This window comes from Neomonachus schauinslandi, chromosome 6, assembly GCF_002201575.2.
Source record: "Neomonachus schauinslandi chromosome 6, ASM220157v2, whole genome shotgun sequence".
Taxonomy (NCBI): Eukaryota; Metazoa; Chordata; class Mammalia; order Carnivora; family Phocidae; genus Neomonachus; species Neomonachus schauinslandi.
This window is the reverse complement of record NC_058408.1, coordinates 60385287-60406217: the sequence shown is the minus strand read 5'-3', so window position 1 is coordinate 60406217 and position 20931 is coordinate 60385287. Positions and strand designations below refer to the sequence as shown.

The following is a 20931-nucleotide window of genomic DNA, read 5'->3' as shown; positions in this document are numbered from 1 at the left end:
GGATGACACATTGCATTTGGTATTTTGTCTTAAAATTATTTTATTCTTAAGAATCCCTTACTACAGTCCCCTTTTTATCATGCCCATGAATATTTGGGAGAGAAAAATAGGTCTTTTGTCTTTTAAAACAATTCCATGGGGCACCTGGGTGGCTCAGTCGTTATGCATCTGCCTTCGGCTCAGGTCATGAACCTGGGGTCCTGGGATCGAGCCCCGCATTGGGCTCCCTGCTCAGTGGGAAGCCTGCTTCTCCTTCTGCCACTCCCCCTGCTTGTGTTCCCTCTCTCACTGTGTCTCTCTCTGTCAAATAAATAAATAAAATTAAAAAAAAAAATTCCATGTTGAGGGCACCTGGGTGGCTCAGTCCATTGGGAGGCTGCCTTTGGCTCGGGTCATGATCCGGGGTCCTGGGAGAGCCCCACATCAGGCTCCCTGCTCAGAGGGGAGACTGCTTCTCCCTCTCCCTTTGCCTGCCACTCCCCCTGCTTGTGCTCTCGCTGTCTCTATCAAATAAATAAATAAAATCTTAAAAAAAAATCCATGTTCTGCATTATGCTGATTACTTTGTTCTGTCTTTTATCTTACTGCTCTGTATTTTATGTAAACTGGTAGTTAAGTCTAAAAAAATTTTAAAATAAATCAAATGGGGTGGTCATTGAGAAGATGATATTTGAACAAAGATTCCAAGAGAGCAGCTGGCCGGTGGAAGACTGTCTAAGGATTCTCGCGGGACTAGAGCAGAGCAAACAGTGTGGAGAGGGAGGAAAGGGGTGGGAATACAGAGACAGAGGCACATGAAGGCCACCAGAAAGGCTTTCCAATTTCCTTTTCTGCAGTAGGGAGCCATTGAGGGTGTTTGAACAAAAGAATCACTAAGTTTAACAGAGTGCCATGTTGAGAATAGATTAAGATAGTTTAATATCTAATTTTTTCATTGTGCATTCACAATATGCCATGCAGATAAGGTCACATCTGGCCTAACAAGATCAAAATCTTGGCAAAAGTTCATTATCCTCAGAATGGGCCACTGAGAAGAACTGGCTGTGTGCGAAGTCGAGAGGCAGTATAGGGATGGGATGTAGGAGACGCAAGGCAGAGTAGCAATTAAAGAAGGAGAGTGTGTGCCTCTGACTTAGGCGTCTGAGCCTGTAAGCTCGGCCTTATTCCCAAGTTTGTCTCCTTTGATGTGCAACATACTTTTCTCCATTTTGCAGAATGAGTTCAGTTTAAGAAATTGAATTTGCCCTGAAAGATTCCATCTTCAGTTTCACATAAAAGTTTAAATTTTAGTGTGAATGACAAAAACCACTTTGGGCCCAATTCAGATTTTTATTTTTTTTATTTGGTTTATGCAACTTTATTGAAGAAAAATAAATCAATTACTAGCAGAGCTATTAGTTGATCACTCATCCATTGACAACTTGCATCATTTATTCAGTGCTATATTGAACAGTGTATTGGAAGATAGATTAACTAATAGCTCCAAGCCTCCTAACAATTTAAATGAGAATTACAAAATGTTTGAGACCCTATTTTGGAATACAAAGGGTGTTTGAGTTCCAATTTCCATTCTCTGTAGAACAAGAACATGTCATTCCTTTATTGACATGCATAAAATACATCACATTTTCTGTTCTGCTGATGCTATAAATTCAATACCAATTCTCCAGGCACATCAGTTATGAGCATAAAGCATATCATGTAACCTCAAATCTCTAACAGTGGAAGGCTTAAAAAAAGACTGGATGCTAGAATAATGCTGCTTCCTTTGATGTGACAACTGAGCATCCATCTCCCTCCCCCTCAGATGATTTCTTCAGCATGTTAGAGCAGTGAGGAATAGTTTTAGTCTCATAACCAAGTTAGAGTGAAGACATTGGCCACATAATACACATGCTCCATTTTTTAAAAAATTCTGAATCTTGGGCAACTTTTCTCTTGTAACTACTTTACAGTTTCTAAAAGCAGTTATTGTCCAAAGCTGGAAGAATTTAAGTCTTCTCAGATGAGCATGTGAATGAATGGAGGGAGGTAAACAAAAAATAAAATAAAAAAAGATGAGGTCTGATAGGGGAGCAGCCAGATAAGAAAATCAAAAAAGGAACAGTAATTTAAAGTTTATTCCAGCTATAATGCAGGTTATTCTGACTTTAAGGTAGCATCACATGGCATACTTCTGAGTCCATTCCCGAGATATTCTGTTGTACTTACCTCTGTTTTATAGATCCGTGCAATCTCTGGCACTAGAGGGTCATCTGGGTTTGGACCACATAGCAGTGAACAAATGGATAAAAGAACTTTAGAAATAGTCAAAGCAGGAGACCACTGTGATCTTAGAATATCGAGACAAATGCTGCCATTACTGTTAATATTTGGATGATGAATTCTTGTCATAAATGCAACCTTAGGTGGTTTGAAGGGGTAGTCTGTAGGAAAACGAATTGTCAAAAAGAATACAGCGCCTTGATATGGGCTGTCATTAGGTCCAATAATTGTGGCTTGCCAATGAAACATATCATCCCCAACTGGATCTGCAGAACATTGTGCTGGAGGGTCACGGGCCAAATCACTAAATTCCTTATTAATCCGTTTCAGCGCCGTAGTCTGTGCTTTTCGTCTGGCTCCTCACTCTCTCGGTGTGTGCTCAAAGGTCCGGCCAAAACTCTTGATTATCCGGATGGGCGGCAGGGAAGGATTGTCTCTTCGTCTCCCACGGGCTCTGCCAGACACAGGCGCAGAGGGGCCAGGGCCTCCCTCAAGCTGCGGCCTCGGCTTCCTCCCTGCGCGGCAGCTGCTGCCTCCCCGGCCCCACGGAGCTCACGCGCACGACACAGCCATGAGATGTCCGCTCTCCAGATTTTTAAAAATATTTTTTGAGCATATGCCAGCAGCTACATGAAATTCTCTTGCTGCCTTTTGGTTGATTCTCTTCTGTGTACTGTATCCCTTCCCTTTTGGCTTTCTAGCTTCACTTGAAGTCAAGACAAGGTATTCAAATTCCAAATATATAGACTATTTCAAGTAAAAGTAAAAATCTTCTCCTCTTTGGTTTGTACCAGCTCTTTCTCACCAAGTTTGAATTTAGGATGTGGAATGAGAGATGTTTCTACTCTCAAAGACCCACGTGCATTGCTCTGATAGACCTTTCCCGCTTGTCTAAAACATGAATCATATTTATGTGTATTAAAATAAGTTAAAAATACATATACCAAGCACCCTTTAAATTCAAAGCACCAGGCTGAGAAATGAAGTATGAACATGGGCAGGCATACCCTCTGAGCTCAAGGAGTTCAAAAGCTAGCAGCTGTCATTCCAGTGGGAATTTTATTATAGGACCATTGTTAAATGGTCTAAAACTTTAATTCTGCATGGGCATTGATTCTGCATGGGCTGCAGTAATAAATACTGCATGGGCTGCAGTAATAACTCCCATTAGCTCTGTGAATGAAAAGATAACATTATTGGAATGGAGGATTTCACAAAGATAAAAATCTGTATCACAGAAACTGAAGGCAGTTCATTATACCACAGGGCGGCGGCGGGGGTAGGAATTCATTGCCATTTCCTCAAGGGCACACCAAGGAGAAGAAAAAAAGAGCTGTTCTTTTCCATTTCCCTCTTACCAAAGGGACAGCTTCTAGATGATATTATATTTTTTAAATACCTTTTCTATTTCCTGTGATTGTGTTCATGTTGTGTATGTATGTATGTATATAAAAAACATACCTTTGGTAAATATTACTGTCTAATGTATAATACTATCTATATTCAATCATATCTGTCATTTTTCTCGTATGTATCTATTCATCTATCTATATGGCCACTTCTCTAAAAAACATACCTTTGGTAAATATTACTGTCTAATGTATAATACTATCTATATTCAATCATATCTGTCATTTTTCTCGTATATATCTATTCATCTATCTATATGGCCACTTCTCTAAAAAACATACCTTTGGTAAATATTACTATCTAATGTATAATACTATCTATATTCTATCTCTCTATCATATCTGTCATTTTTCTTGTATTTATCTATTCATCTATCTATATGGCCACTTATCATCTATCTATCCATAAAAACTCTGTTTAAGAGAATGACATTTTTCATGAAAATCTCTCCATTACTAATTCTAGCCCACTCTGGAATCTAGAGTTGTAATACATAAAAATTACTTCCAAAGGGAAAGATTATTATGAGTCTTTTCCTCTTTTCAATATATCAGATTTCAGGGTATCTAGTAAATCAAATAGCAAAGCAGCCATGGCTACCTTAGAGGCCATGGGGAAAAGCCACACACGTGCACTCACGCACCATGACCTGTCTTAGGTTTATGGTCTACGGAAGAGACAGAAACACAAGATGTGATCCAATCACTTACCAGGGCTAGATTTGGGAAAATCAGTTTCTGCTGTAGGTATGAGAGGACCAAGAGCAGGCAAGTCAGTGTGTACCTGCTGACACCACCCTGCATCCTTCACTGCAGGCTGAGCAGAACATCCCAAACTAATTTGATCAGCAGTGTCCAGATGTGGATATTCCTCTCCTTTTTTCATGCTTTCACTTTGTTTGGAACAAAACAATCCTGCCTTGGTCTCCTCGGAAAGAGCTGTGGGTGAGCCCAGGGATTTGGGGGCCACTGCCCCTTGGGTCTAGCTCCTCAGGACACTGGGTTCTAGGCCACCAGTGACCAGCATGGCTCATGGCGAAGTGTCCTTCCCCATGTAACACTAATCCCACTGCCAGGATGCCGACGTTGTGGGAGCCTATGAAATGTCCACAGTACATTAATGTGATTTATCCCTTTTGATCAAAAGGAGTTGTAGGGGAGAAGCTGTGCCCATTCAAACCAAGAGAGTGCAGCCTATTTCCAAAGGGAGCTGGTGTCACAGTGTGAGAGCAACCGGACTTCCAGGCCCCACAGGGGCATAGTGGGGCAGCCCCAACGGTGAGAAGAGTGCGAAAACCCTCGGCTTATTCCTGTTGACTGCCTCAGATGGGCATCTCACTCGGGTGCCCAGGTACTGTGCCCCAAAGCCATGCTCTTACTGCAGCAATTTGCTTGGCTTAGGAATGAAGCATATGCTTGGGAGAGCCTGACTCATTATTTTCTGATGTTTACATCCTGAGCAGTCTATTCAGATAGAAAATACTGTGCATTTGGTGGTGGTGTTTGCATGAGGCTGTGGCTCAGTGCTTGAGTGCTGGCTCTGCTCTGTGCACATGAACAACTTGCCTGGTCTCTATGATATAACCATTTCTCATGCCGTGATGTGGCATGCTGACTTGCAATGTAGTTCTTTTTGCCCTCAGTGACACCGTTTTACCCTAAACACAGATTAAATGATTTAAATGATTCAGTGATAAAAGGCACTGGCTTTTACAGCGCTCTGATCGGGATTCAAGTACCTGCTCCACTACACAGCAACTGGGTGTAACCGAGCAAGTCGCCTAGATGCTGAGCCTCAATTTACTCATCTGCAAAAGGAGGATACTAACATACCACTGTTGCAGAGGATTACTGTGAGAAATAGATTAGATTATGTACCTCAGCTGCTCTTCAAGGAAATTGGCATGGCCAGAGTGTAAGAAATCCTAGTCATTACTATTGGCAAATCAGTCTCCAAAGCTCCTTTCTGTGAACTGGGTAGTAGGTGACTGTGTTCCTACAGTTATTTTTTTCAGTAGCTGCAGCTGAATCCATTCTACCTGACAGAATTTTTTACCTGAAAGGGGGTGCTGCCAGTAAGTCTCTAAAATGTGGACTTGGCTGAGTGGGGCTTTGAACAGTGGGAACTCAGTTCAGGCGACAAATCTGGTCACCATTATTAGTTGGTGGCAACACATTTGGTCGATTGTCACCTGCTGTTCTTTGGGATACAGATCATGTACTATGACAGCTTTGCTGTTAAAATAAGTAGTAGGAAAATTCAGAACCTTGTCATGTGGTTATAGACTTTTTTTCCCCTCTGGAACTCAGACTAGAGTTAGCCAGTCTGTAAGTAGAGACAGGAGTGGTATTCTTTACGATTCAAAATTGACTGAGAGTCCTATTTTTTGGATCCACGCAGAATTTTAAAAATAAATGTATTTTTACCAAAGACAGACAGGCAAAAAGAGTGGCAGTGAGGCACAGACTTAGTATCTTAAAATTTTTGCATACACAATCTCTTCTTCACAAAGACATCTTCAGACAAAGGTCAATCAACCGAGATCATATTACACTTGATATCCCCCTACTAATGCCTATTATTTTAAATGACTTCAAGGTATTGGCCATTAAGCTATAGAATAGAGGACTGGGAAAAGCCTAGAGATTTCTATGTAAGGGAAAGGAATCTTACTAAATACCATGCCTAGATGAAATATTTGCCTGTGGTTATTCACACATGGAATTAACTGACCAAGAGCATTGGAAGTCTACATTTTTGAGGGAACTATATTGCCAAAGGCTAATAAGAGGCTGCAATTATTAAATCTTCTAAGTCCCCAGTTTCTGGAAAGATGGCAGAAGAATAGGAGACCCTCGTTTCATCTGGTCCCTTGAATTTAGCTAGATATCTATCAGATTATTCTGAACACCTGTGAATTCAACCTAAGATCTAAGAAAAGAATTGCTGCAATTCCACAAATAGAAAATCAACTACTTTTTGCAAGGGAGGAGGTGCAGAGAAGTGAATCTGAGGGGATATATTGGAAGAAAAACCATGGAGGGAGGGGGCCTCTGGAAGCTGATATAGCAGCAGAGCACAAAATCAGACCTTTTAGAAGTCTGCTCTGGTGAGGGACGTCCCTGTCTGAAAAGTGCTCAGGTGGTGAAGTGGGGCAGAATATTAGGTGGGAGAGCATGGTCTCAGGATCTCTGGGGTCACAGAAAGAACAGGGGTGTGTGAGTGTGGCTGAGTTCCCAACCATTGGAGCAGGGAAGCAGGCTACAATCAGTGAGCCCAGGAGTGGGCTCTCAGCTCAGTGTTGCCATAAACCATGAACTGAGTCACAATCAGGCAACCACTCTCCAAGCAGGGGCCCAGAGAACAGCAGAACTGCAGGGATCTTCCTCCTCCCCCTGGGAGTGGGAGTGTGCACCACAGGAGTCTGCAGAGTTTTGCACACACAAAAGTGATTGACTGCTTTTCCCTGAGGGTGCACTGAAGAGTCGGAGGGTCTCGATCGTTCAGCTCTGGGACTGGAGATTGGGGTGCTGCCATTCTTATTGTTTTCTTCATCCTCTAAAGCAGCTAGGAAATCCTTCAGGAAACAAAAGCCACATAGAGCAACCAGAAGCAGCTTACACTGAGCAACCTGGCAAGGGGCTGTGCAACTCTGCCCAGGCAAAGACATCTGAGAATCAGTGCAACAGGCCCCTCCCCCAGGAGACCAGCAAGAACATCAGGCTAATACTAAGTTTACAGATCACACAGAACTGAAAAGCTCCTGTGCCAGGGGAAAGTAGTATGTAGAATTTTTTTTTTCTCATGATTCTTTAATCTTTCAGTTTAAAATTTTCTTTTTCTTTTTTCCTTTTTTCCTTGTCAACTAGTTTCTTATTTTATCAACTTTTTTTAAGTCTTTTTAAGTGTTCATTTTTTTTACATTTACATTTTATAGATATATTCTTAATTTTTGGCTTCCTTTCACTGTATTCAATTTTATTTTTGTATATGTATGTAAGTTTTCTTTCTTTACAATTTTGGGATTTAGTGTCCAAAATACACCCAGGGCCAAGGGTATCACCCTGTTTTGTCCACCTGTGAGATTATATTCTCTCTTTTTTCCTTTTTTTATTCTTTTCTTTTTTGGTTTCTGATCTCTTTGGATTTGTCTAGTGTGTATTTCGCTGCGGTTGTGATTGATATTTTTTATTTTGTTCTCTTGTTCATCTATTCTTCTCTGGACAAAATGACTAGAAGGAGAAATTCACAACAAAAGAAAGAACCAGAGGTAATACTCTGCCATAGATTTAATCAATATGGATATAAGTAAAATGTCAGACCTAGAATTCAGAAAAATGATTATAAAGATACTAGCTGGGCTTGAAAAAAGCATAAAAGACATTAGAAAATCCCATAGTGAAGAAATACAAGAACTAAAATCTAATCAGGCCAAAATTAAAAATGCTTTAACTGAGATGCAGTCTAAAATGGACACTTTAATGGCTAGGGTAAATGAGGCAGAAGAAAGTGAGTGACATAGAAGACAAAATGGTGGAAACTAAGGAAGATGAGAAAAAGAGAGAAAAACAGCTAATGGATCATGAGGAGAGGCTTTGAGAAATCCGAAATACCATAAAGTGAAACAATATTAGAATAACTGGAGTACCAGAGGAAGAAGGAAGAGAGAGACACAGAATGTATTTTTGAGCAAAGCATAGCTGAGAACTTTCCTCATCTGGTGAAGGAAAAGGCATTCAAGTCCAGGAGGCAGAGCAAACCCCCCTCAAACATCAATAAAAATAGATCAACACCCTGACATATAATAGTGAAGCTTGCAAATCTCAGAGATAAAGAGAAAATCCTGAAAGCAGCTCAAGAAAATCAGTCCTTAAACTACAAGGGTAGAAACATTAGACTGGCAGCAGACCTATCCACAGAGACCTGGCAGGCCAGAAAGGGCTGGCAGAGTATATTCAGGGTATTAAATGAGAAAAACATGCAGCCAAGAATACTTTATCCAGCTAGGGTATCATTCAGAATGGAAGTAGAGATAAAGAGCTTGCAGAACAAACAGAAACTAAAAGAATTTGTGATCACTAAACTAGCCCTGCAAGTAATATTAAAGGGGATCTTGTAAGTGAAGAGAGAGCCCAAAAGTAACATAGACCAGAAAGGAACAGAGACAATATACAAAAACTGACTTTACAGGTAATGGCACTAAATTCATATCTTTCAATAGTTACTCTCAATGTAAATGGGCTAAATGCTACAATCAAAAGACACAGGGTATCGGATTATATTAAAAAGCAAGACCCATCCATATGCTGTCTACAAGAGACTCATTTTTAACCCAAAGTCACCTCCAGATTGAAAGTGAGGGGATGGAGAAGTATTTGTCATGCTAATGGACATCAAAAGAAAGCTGGGTGGCAGTCCTTATGTTAGACAAATTAGATTTTAAACTAAAGACTGTAGTAAGGGATGAAGATAGACACTATATCATACTTAAAGGGTCTATCCAAAAAGAAGATCTAACAATTATACAATGTATGCTCCTAACTTGGGAGCAGCCAATTATATAAACCAATTAATAACCAAATTAAAGAAACACATTGATAATAATACAATAAATAGTAGGGGACTTCAACACCCCACTCACAGCAATGGACAGATCATCTAAGCAGAAGATCAACAAAGAAACAAGGGCTTTGAATGACACACTGGACCAGATGGACTTCACAGATATATACAGAACATTCTATCCGAAAGCAACAGAATACACATTCTTCTCGAGCGAACATGGAACATTCTTCAGAATAGATCACGTACTGGGTCACAAATTAGGTCTCAACTCGTACCAAAAGATTGGGATTATTCCCTGCATATTTTCAATGTTTTGAAACTTGAACTCAATCTCAAGGGGAAATCTGGAAGGAACTCAAATACTTGGAGGTTAAAGAGCATCCTTTTAGAATGAATGGGTCAACCAGGAAATTAAAGAAGAATTAAAAAAAAATTCATGGAAACAAATGAAAATGAAAACACAACTGTTCAAAATCTTTGGGATGAAGCAAAAGCGGCCCTAAGAGGGAAGTACATAGCAATATGAGTTTCTCAAGAAACTAGAAAATTCTCAAATACACAAGCTAACCATATATGCTGGAGAAGAAACAGCAAATAAAGCTTAAACCAAGCTGGAGAAAAGAAATAATAAAAATTAGAGCAGAAATCAATGAAATAGAAACCAAAAGAACAGTAGAACAGATCAACAAAACTAGAAGCTGGTTCTTTGAAAGAATTAATAAGCTCAATAAACCCCTAGCCAGACTTATCAAAAAGGAAAGGACCCAAATAAATAAAATCATGAATGAAAGAGGAGAGATCACAATGAACACCAAAAAAATACAATTTTAAGAACATATTATAAGCAACTATATGCCAACAAATTAGGCAATCTGGAAGAAATGGATGAATTCCTAGAGACTATAAACTACCAAATGTGAAGCAGGAAGAAATAGAAAACCTGAACAGACCCATAACAAGCAAGGAAACTGAAGCAGTAATAAAAAATCTGCCAACAAACAAGTTGGGAGATTAAATCAAATAATTTGATTAAGTCAAATAAATTTTTAAAAAATTAAAAACTAATACTTATTCTTCTGAAGCTGTTAAAAAAAAAAAACAGAAATGGAAGGAAAACTTCCAAACTTGTCATATGAGGCCAGCATTACCTTGATCCCAAATCCAAAGACCCCACCAAAAAGGAGAATTACAGACCAATATCCCTGATGAACACGGATGTCAAAATACTCACCAAGATACTAGCCAATAGGATCTCCAACAGTACATTAAAAGGATTATTCACCACAACTAAGTGGGATTTATTCCTGGGCTGCGAGAGTGGTTCAACATTTGCAAATCAATGTGATACATCACATTAATAAGAGAAGGGGCAAGAACATATGACCCTCTCAATTGATGCAGAAAAAGCATTTGAAAAAATACCAAATCCTTTCTTGATTAAAACTCTCCACAGTGTATTGATACAGGGAACATACCTCAATATCATAAAGCCATCTAAGAAAAGCCCACAGCAAATATCACGTTCAATGGGGAAAAACTGCCCCTAAGGTCAGGAACACAACAGGGATGTCCACTCTCACCACTGTTGTTCAACATAGTACTAGAAGTCCTAGCCTCAGCAATCAGACAACAAAAAGAAAGAAAGAAAAAAAAGCATCCAAATCAGCAAAGAAGAAGTCAAACTTGCACTATTCACACGTGACATGATATTCCTTGGTGATAACCAAAAAGACTCCACCCCAAAATTGCTAGAACTCATACAGGAATTCGGCAACATGACAGAATATAAAATCAATGCACAGAAATCAGTTGCATTTCTATACACTAACAATGAGACAGAAGAAAGAGAAATTAAGGAATCAATCCCATATACGATTGCACCAAAACCCATAGGATATCTAGGAAAAAAACCTAACCAAAGAGGCAAAGCATCTGTACTCTAAAAACTACAGAAAAGAAATTGAGGAAGACACAAAGAGATGAAAGATATTTCATGCTCATGGATTAGAAAAATAAATATTGTTAAAATGTCTATATTACCTTGAGCAGTCTACTCATTCAATGCAATCCCAATGAAAATACCATCGACATTTTTCATAGAGCTGGAACAAATAATCTTAAAATTTATATGGAACCAGAAAATACCCTAAATAGAAGAATGTTGAAAAAGAAAACCAAAGGTGGTGGTATCCCAATGCCAGACTTAAATCTATATTACAAGGCTGTAATCATCAAGACAGCATGGTACTGGCACAAAAAAAAAAAAAAAAAAAAAAAAAAAAAACCAGATACATAGATCAATGGAACAGAATACAGAACCCAGAAATGGACCCTCAACTCTACGGTCAACTAATCTTGGACAAAGCAGGAAAGAATATCCAATGGAAAAAAGACAGTCTCTTCAACAAATGGTTTTGGGAAAATTGGACAACCACATGGAGAAGCATGAAACTGGACCATTCTCTTACACCATACACTAAGATAATCTCAAATGGTTGAAAGACCTCAATGTGAGACAGGAATCCATTAAAATCCTAGAGGAGAACACAGGCAGCAGCCTCTTCGACCTATGCCACGACATCTTGCTAGACATGTCTCCAAAGGCAAGGGAAACAAAAGCAAAAAATGAACTATTGCAACTTCATCAAGACAAAAAGATTTTGCACAGCAAAGGAAATAGTCAACAAAACTAAAAGGCAACCTATGGAATGGGAGAAGATATTTGCAAATGACATATCAGATAAAGGGCTAGTATCCAAGATCTATAAAGAACTTATCAAACTCAACACCCAAAAAACAAATAATCTAGTCAAGAAATGGGCCAAAGACATGAACAGACATACAAATGGCCAACAGACACATGAAAAAGTGCTCCACATCCCTTGGCATCAGGGAAATACAAATCAAAACCACAATGAGATACCACCTCACACCAGTCAGAATGGCTAAAATTAACAAGTCAGGAAACAACAAATGTTGGTGAGGATGTGGAGAAAGGGGAACCCTCTTACACTGTTATTGGGAATGCAAGCTGGTACAGCCACTCTGGAAAACAGTATGGAGGTTCCTCAAGAAGTTAATAACAGAGCTACTCTACAACCCAGCAATTGCACTATTAGGTATTTACCCCAAAGATACAAATGCAGTGATCTGATGAGGCACATATACCCTGATGTTTATAGCAGTAATGTCCACAATAGTCAAATTATGGAAAGAGCTGTGATGTCTATCAACAGATGAATGGATAGAGAAGATGTAATATATACATACATATATACATATATATATATATATATATAATGGAATATTATATAGATATAGATTTTTATGGAAGTATATATATGGAATATAGACTATATATATAATGGAATATTACTCAGCCATCAGAAAGGATGAATACTCACCATTTACATCAACGTGGATGGAACTTGAGGGTATTATGCTGAGCAAAATAAGTCTGTCAGAGAAAGACAATTATCATATGGTTTCACTCATATGTGGAATATAAAAAACAGCACAGAGGATCATAGGGGAAGGGAGGGAAAACTGAATGGGAAGTAATCAGAGAGGGAGACAAACCATCAGAGACTCAACTATAGGAAACAAATTGATAGTTGCTGGAGGGGAGGTGGGTGAAGGGATGAGGTAATTGGGTGACAGGCATTCAGGAGGGCACATGATGTGATGAGCACTGGGTGTTATATGGAATAGATGAATTATTGAACTCTACATCTGAAACTAATGATGTACTATATGTTGGCTATTTGAATTTAAATAAAAAAATAAATAAATCTTTTAAGTCCCTTCTTGTACCCCAAATTCAAACCAATAGAAGTGGGTCCAAGAAATCTGTGCCCCTCAGGGGAAGTCATTCTCTATAATGCCCTCTTCGTATAAGGTCTTCAATGACAATAATCAAGAGAGGGTCTCCCAGGGAGGAGAACATGAGGATGGTGGATTGGGTAATCCAGGAAAGTACCCTGAGAGAACACAGAAGCTCTGAGCCTTCCTGCTAGGCAATGTTTCATGTTTACTCTGGTATGATCTCTGCTGTGGGCTTTCCATTATTCTCTTCCCAATAGGGTTTAATATTGACCTTAAACTGGTCTTTGTTTTTTTTAACCATTGAATAGTGAATATGCTGAGGAAAGATAGGTTGTCTTTCAGTTTATAGGTCACTAGACCATATAAAGTCCAATTTAGATCTGACAGAATCACAGAAACTCTGAAGAGTTGAATGAAGCAAATAAATTAGACTTTTGGATTGTCACCTTTGGGGAGCAGTGCTAAGCATGTTCTACCTTGGGGAGAAGCATGTGTGTGAATGTTGAGTAGCCAAAGGAGTTGACTTGGACAGACATAGCTAATTGTCTCCATAATAGCCATTCTCCCTTCTTACTTACTAAAGGAACTCTAATTTTGTTTGAATTGGCAAACAAACAGTCCCACTTGCCAATCACCTCCCATGTACCCATCACCTCTCCAGACTTCCTTGCAGCTAGGAATGACCATGTAAACCACTCTGACCAATGAGATGCAAGCAGAAATCTAATGGCTAGGCCTCTGAAGCTTTTCTTCCTCTGATTAAAAAAAAAAAGATAGATCCATTTTGCATTTGTTATTTGCCCCACATCCTTCTTCTCTTTTATTTTTGACTCAGATTAAGACTCAATGTTTAGAGTAGAAGGAGTCATCTTGAGATCATTAAGACAGAAGCCACATGGTAAAGCTCGTAGAAGGAACCTCGTTCCCCATGACTTCCTTGAGCAGTTGCCCAAGCTCTGGGCTGGCTTTTAGTTCTTTATTATGTAGAAAATAATCCCTTACTTGTTTAATCTCCTGAAGTTGAGTTTTTGTGTAAATACCATACATGGCCATGTTTTAATAAGCAGTGGCTTGGCTGCCTGGAGAAAGCAGAGGTCATGGAAAAGAGAGGAAGATCAAAAATTCTTAGTCTTGGGAAGTTAGTAGAAGCAGCAACTGGACTGTTGGAAATGGTTGTGTGGTAGCACAGAAGACAAATATGAGATTCAGATGGTAAAGGTGATGATGCCCAAGCTAAATGAGGAGGAGGAAGAATGCTACTGTGCCAGGGGCCAAAAGGACAGATGTGGCCAAAGAGGGGGCAATAGTAATCTCTTAGGTAAAAGGTGCTTGTGGCAGATGAGGACCTGTGTCCAGCAAGGTATACTCTGCCTTGGCTCAGGTACTTTCTAGCAAGCTTCACTTAATATGGGTTGGAGCTCAGAGGTGGATGAAATCAGCTGGATGATTGCCTCATCTTCTTGCGGTAGAGGGATGTTTGGGTTGATGTGCAGTTGGTCATATCATGGGTCTTCTGCTCTTCTGCCTTTTTACAGGACAAGCATGAGAATAGTCATTCAGGTGACTAACAATCTGGTTTTAGATTTTGTGCTAGGGGAGTTGTCTGGGTATGCCACTTTTGAACATCTGGTAAACCCAAGGGAAGCTCGGTTAGGGAGGCAGGGGGTGCTAATATCCAGGCCCCCCAAATCATCCTCAGTTAATTCAGTTTGACTCTCACAGCCTGGGAGGATGTTCATTTGCCTTTCATGCATATATATTTTTTTATCTGCTAATTACATGAGATATGATGTTAGGAATAGTCTCCTCTAATGAAGATAAAACTGACTTCTAGTCAGGAAAAACCATTACATCTTGGTTACCTATATAAATACTTAAATCATTTTAGTGGTGTCTGATTTTTCCTGATTTCCATTCTTGCATTTTAAGAAATTATAAAGGAAAAAGCCCTCTAAGATACAGCAGTCTTCCAAGCTCCAAGCGGACCTCAATTTGGAATGGCAAAGGTTGAAAGCACTGATAATGGATTTGTTCAAATCAAGCAGAATCAAGTCCTCCCTCCTAACATGAATAAAAATGATCACGATATTTAAGTAGCATGCACAAGATGTTGTAATTCTCCACCCCCCTTTAATCTACTGATAAGGAAAACAATAAATGATATAAAACAACTAAATAGGGGGGAGCGCCTGGGTGGCTCAGTTGGTTAAGTGACTGCCTTCGGCTCAGGTCATGATCCCAGGGTCCTGGGATCGAGTCCCACATCGGGCTCCCGGCTCAGCAGGAAGCCTGCTTCTCCCTCTCCCACTCCCCCTGCTTGTGTTCCTGCTCTCGCTGTCTCTGTCTCTGTCAAATAAATAAATAAAATCTTTAAAAAAAAAAAAAACAACTAAATAGGGGGAAGTCCATTCATCCCTGCTACATCCCTCTTTGCCTTCCTTGTTATTAGCTTCAACAGAGATCAGAAGGCTGTAGCAGTTTTCAGGCCAGACTTGGCTCCCAGGCCAACTATGTTCAGCCCAGCGTTTTAGAAGATTTTCTAAGTACTTGTTGTTTAGCCAACGGGCCAGAGACTATCAGGAACATGTCTGCAGTTAAAGACATTAGGTATATACATATATACATATATGTATATATATATATAGTTACAGTAAGGGTGATTTGGCTCTGGGAAAACCTCAGGAATATCTGGGGAAGGGGTTGTTGAGAGGGTCTTCTTTCAGTGGTTGGATGATTCTGAGGGGGAACTGGGAAGCAGAGACCAGCTTTGGATTTTGGACTACCAAGAAGCTAGGTCAGCTCAGACCCTGAGGATCTTAATAATTCATACCTAGGAGGCAGGAACACTAACATGAGTCTAGAGGTATAATTCCTGAAGAAGCAGCATCCACTCAGAGACAGGTTTTGTTCATCAGCAAAGGAGGATGACTAGACATTCTTGTGTCATGGAGTGGCCTTATCTATGTCTTATTCTGGATGTGATCACGGAGTAACCTTTTTTATGTGTCTTGTTTTCAACAATATGATCTGGGAGCATTGTGGTCTGCTTCTCAACAGGGGTCATTTTTTAGTTTCTCATTATCAACATTTGAAAATCAGGAGATTTTCACCTAAGTCTAGGTTTGTATCCTTTTGGGAAAAAAAATGGAAATATTGGGCAATGCTGGCCTTTTATTTCCAGATGACACTAATTGGCTATCTGATTTTCAGTTGGCCATAGTCTCCACCTACTTATTATTATGTGATACCAAGCACACTTCTGGTCTAGATAATTAGCTAACTACTGTTTTTGCAATGGCCTAGGTCTTTCCAATTATAGAAAATGTTTAATTCTCAAAATTTCATCACTGTTGTGAAAGTGAAAGTATTTACCATTATTTAAATCCCTATGCATTAAATTTTGGTCTGTATTACTTTTAGGAAAATAAAAAGAAAACCTCAAAACATCATATATCCTATTTCAACTAACTGGTCAGTCTCTAAATGGCTCAGCTGATTTATGTTGAAGTTAAAAGATACAAGCTGGAACACACTGTGCCTCTTTCTAGCTAAACTCCATAGGATGCCTTTAACTTGTCTATCAGTAGGGCACTTGAGGACAACTGACAAAATAATCTCACCCAATCTAACTTAAACAAAAAAGAATTTGGTGACTTATATAACTAGAAAGCCAAGGGGAAGATTTGTCTGTGCGGCTTGATCTAGGCACATAAATAGAGCCATATTTGGATGAAGTCTTTTATGATGTCTTTCTGGTCTCCTTTACGTTGGTTTCATTTCCAAACTCTGCATGGAAATGGCAAATATATATGAAGCTATACAAATAAAGTTTAACATTTGAGTGTCTCTTTTCTTTTTGAAAGCTGCACATTCATGTTTTGAAAGTTCTCAATTCAACTTATCTGTTCAACTTATCTCCTGTGAATAAAATAACAAATTTTATTTTTTTCCCATTTCCTTCTCCCTTCTCCTCTCCCCAGAAAAAATTTTATTAATGAAAAATCAGCAATGTTGACTATATTTCAGACACTGCCGAGTGATAGGATTGCTGAAGCAAACACAACACATTCCCTTCCTTCAAAGAGCTCATAGTTCATTAGGGGATTCAGACAAATAAGCAAATCATTACAATCTAATGGGATGAATGCTATTATAGCTGTATGTGCATGGGGCTAAGAGACTATAGCTGTTAGATCTACCTTCAGGGGGGTGAGTGGGCAGGGAAAGTTGCATATGGCAAATACTCACTGAGCACCTACCATGTTCCAGATGGTATGTGGGGGGTGGGGTTACAATGGTGATAAGAAAGCCAGCACAGACATCACCATCCTTAAAAGATGTGGAGGAGTTTATCAGATGGATGGTTGTTGGTGACATTCCTAGCAGTGGAATAATATGTGCTAGGATATGGGGATATGACTTGTTTCAAGAATGCCAAGAAGTTCAGTGTGCTGGGAGAGGGTGAAAATGGATAGAAAGAAACCCGATCACAAAAAGACCTGAATGAATGAATTGTAGATTATAAGAGATTAGGAACATTTGAAGTGTTTTAATTAGGGGATTAATGTCATCAAATTCCCATTTATGAAGGTAATTCAAGCATTGGTGTGGAGATGGATTAGAGGAAGCTGAGATACGATGCAGACCAATTGGAGACATTATATATGTTGCCTTTTGAGTTGAGGGTTTGGACTAAGGCATGAGAAGTGGAGGGAAATTTTAAGAGATATTGTACAAGTAGATTAATGAAATTTTGTGAAAATATGAGAGAAGTCCACAAGTGAAGGCTGAACTGATTCTTGGGCTTTGGTTTCTGGTGATCTGATGATTAGTGTGCCATTAATAAATGCAGGGGAAAACAGGAGCAGAAGATGGATGGATGGCAGGAGGAGAAGTAATTAATTCCATTTTGGAGATATCAAGTGTGATACATGCCAGAAAGCAACTGGATGCCATCAGTCTGAAACTGAGGAAACTGAAACTAAGATCTATAGACCTATTTATAGCACATTAAAAAGGGGATTGAAGACAGGGAGAAGTTAGGATTACTCAGGGAGAGTGTTTAGAAATTTTAGAGGGAGACAAGGATGCTGCCTGGTGTACACCACCATTTTGAATGTACTAGTTAGGCCAAGAGAACCCATGAAAAAGAGTGGAACAATAATGCCAATTGTTGCAGAAAAGTGAAGTAAAATAAAAGTTAGATTTGGTACCTTGATGACTGCAATAGTTTTGGGCATAAGTAAGGAGGTAAGTTTAAAAATCCAGAAGGGTTGAAGGATGAATGGGAGATGAAGAAATAGTGGGTGTAGGTTGCTTTTTCCAAAAGTTAGGATAGTAAGGGAAAAAAGACAGGGTGATAGCTAGAGGAATTCTCAGGGCAGGAGAGTAACTCTTTGTTTGCTGTTTATTTCCTCCCAGGTGGGAAGAATTGGGTGTGTTTATGTACAGACAAGGTATGGCCATGGAGAGTAAGCTCTTCGGGAGGTGTGACAGGATTCATGGAGCACGAACAAAATGGAGGTAGGAGATGATGAAATGTAATGAGCAGCCAGAGGGAAAGGCTCACTGGGTAACAAACCTGTTCTATGCATTCAGAGTTCTAATGAAATGTCAATGCTGAGACCCTGTTTTGACCAATTAAATCAGAATTTCTGAGATGGGAGCCAGGGCATTTTCTAAATGGGTATTTTCTAAAATTATTTTTTTTCGAGATGACTTCTACATATACTCAGCACTCCCTAAAACAAATAAGACCCATCCAGCTTTGTCAGAAACGTTAAAGAGTGAGGAATATCTTCGAAAGTGACTAAAATCACGAAGGGAGCTGGAGATGGTCTTCTCCCAGCCCTGGACACTCATCAGGCTTTCTTTTCATATTTCTTCCTGGCATCAGAGAAGTGACAGAAGTCAGATATGGAGGCCATGGTCTAGAGGAGCTCCAGAGGATGACAAAGGCGAAGTATTTGTCCTCCAGGGCGTGAGTTTCAAGAAATTGCATTAATTTTGCCAGAAGAGAAGGCTGAAGAGGCACTTACTGTGGTCACTGAGGAGAGATCAGTTTTCACTCAAGAGAGGTAGGATGTCTCTTCACTTTATTCACTGAGGACAAAGGAGAAACATAATTAAGCAAGATGCCGATTAAATATTGAGAAAAACCCTCTGGTCATATATATGGTTTTGAGGTGATGGAAAACTGTTGGAAGAGGATATTTTCTTTTTAGAACGTAGGCAATATAGACAGAAAAATGGAGTTGATGAATTCTAGGGATCCTTTTGATCCTTGGGAAAACTCTTATATTGAAAGCATCTCATAAACTTCCTGTCATTTCTATGAAGAAAGAAGGAATAAGACAGAGCTCTAACTCTCCACCACATTCTCCTGACACACACACACACACGTACACATACACACACATATGCACAGACATGTGCATACACATGCACACGTGCATACACAAACATGGAGAAAGGCAGCTAAGCAGCTAAACCCAAAACCAAAAGACCCGATATTTAGGATTTTTATCAGTTATGACTATGTTTGTCTGGAGCAACAGAAAATGTGCCTCCAGCGACTTAACAATTAGGAGTTATTCACACGATAAACCATGGAAGCAGCTGTTAGTGTTGGTTCAATGACTTGATAAGGACAAGGCCACAAGCCCTGTGATTCACTTGTCTTTGCTTTGCACCCCACGCTAATCGCCCCATGCTGCAAGATGGGTGCTCCGTTTCTTGGCCTCAGTGCATATTTAAGGCTAGAAGAGGTAAGGACAAAGGGCTATGCAGGCTGCAACTTTTCTGTTTCCTCAAGAAAGCAAAAGCTCTCCTGAAGTCTCCCTCAGTGACTTCTGCTAAGGGCTCCCTGGCAGGAATTGCTAGCTGCTTATCCAACATTAGGGCGGAGTCTGCTTGTCCCTCTCCCTTTGCTCCTCCCCCCTGCTCGTGCTCGCTCTCTCTCTCTCAAATAAATACATAAGTAAAATCTTTAAAAATAAATAAATAGGGGTGCCTGGGTGGCTCAGTCGTTAAGCGTCTGCCTTCGGCTCAGGTCGTGATCTCAGGGTCCTGGGATCGAGCCCCGCATCGGGCTCCCTGCTCCGCGGGGAGCCTGCTTCTCCCTCTCCCACTCCCCCTGCTTGTGTTCCCTCTCTCGCTGTGTCTCTCTCTGTCAAATAAACAAACAAAATCTTTAAAAAAAAATAAATAAATAAATAAATAAATAAATAAATAAATAAATAAATAAACTCACTGGGGAGAAATTACCCAGCAAGAGCTTAATATTGACACAGTGCCTACACCGCCCCTGGGGTTGGGGCAGAAGCCCTGGGGCATGTCCCAGTTCCTTTCTTTCAGAGAGAGTAGCATTTGAGGCATTTACATTGACACGAAGTTGAGCAATTTGCCAGGTGACCACCAAGTGACCTGGTCTTATCTCAGGCACTTTTCTTTACTCGCCATCATACTCCACACACCCTCTTGGAAGCCCCTACTTCTTTGCCCTGTGGCGGTCCCTGTCTCTGGGGTGTCACAGGGCTGCCTAAGGAATTGTTGGATCCCCTGAAACACACCTCCCATGGGACGGGTTTTTCCTCCTCCTGCCTTGTCTCAGTTGGACAGTGGCTCAGCAGCTTCTGTGGATGTTTGGAAGCTTAGGAGCCTAATGAAGACGGAACGTTCTGCTGTGCTGCCTCAGTATTCCAAGCTCTAAGTACATTTCCCAGGGCCACCTTTTCCGCAAGAGCGGGGACAACAGCTCTGCCCATTGTTTTCTTTTCAGAACTGCTCAGCAGTGTTTTAACACTTTAACTTGCTGCTTTTATTGTCTCTTTGTTTCATCTAAAACTTGCAGGCACCTCTTAGCCC

At 40.0% G+C, this 20931-nt stretch overlaps 1 pseudogene; it reads right to left on the bottom strand.

Moving 5' to 3' along the window:
• Nucleotides 1–2102: 2102 nt before the first annotated feature.
• On the bottom strand, nt 2103–2529 carry LOC110574061 (annotated as a pseudogene).
• Between the last annotated feature and the right edge of the window lie 18402 nt (nt 2530–20931).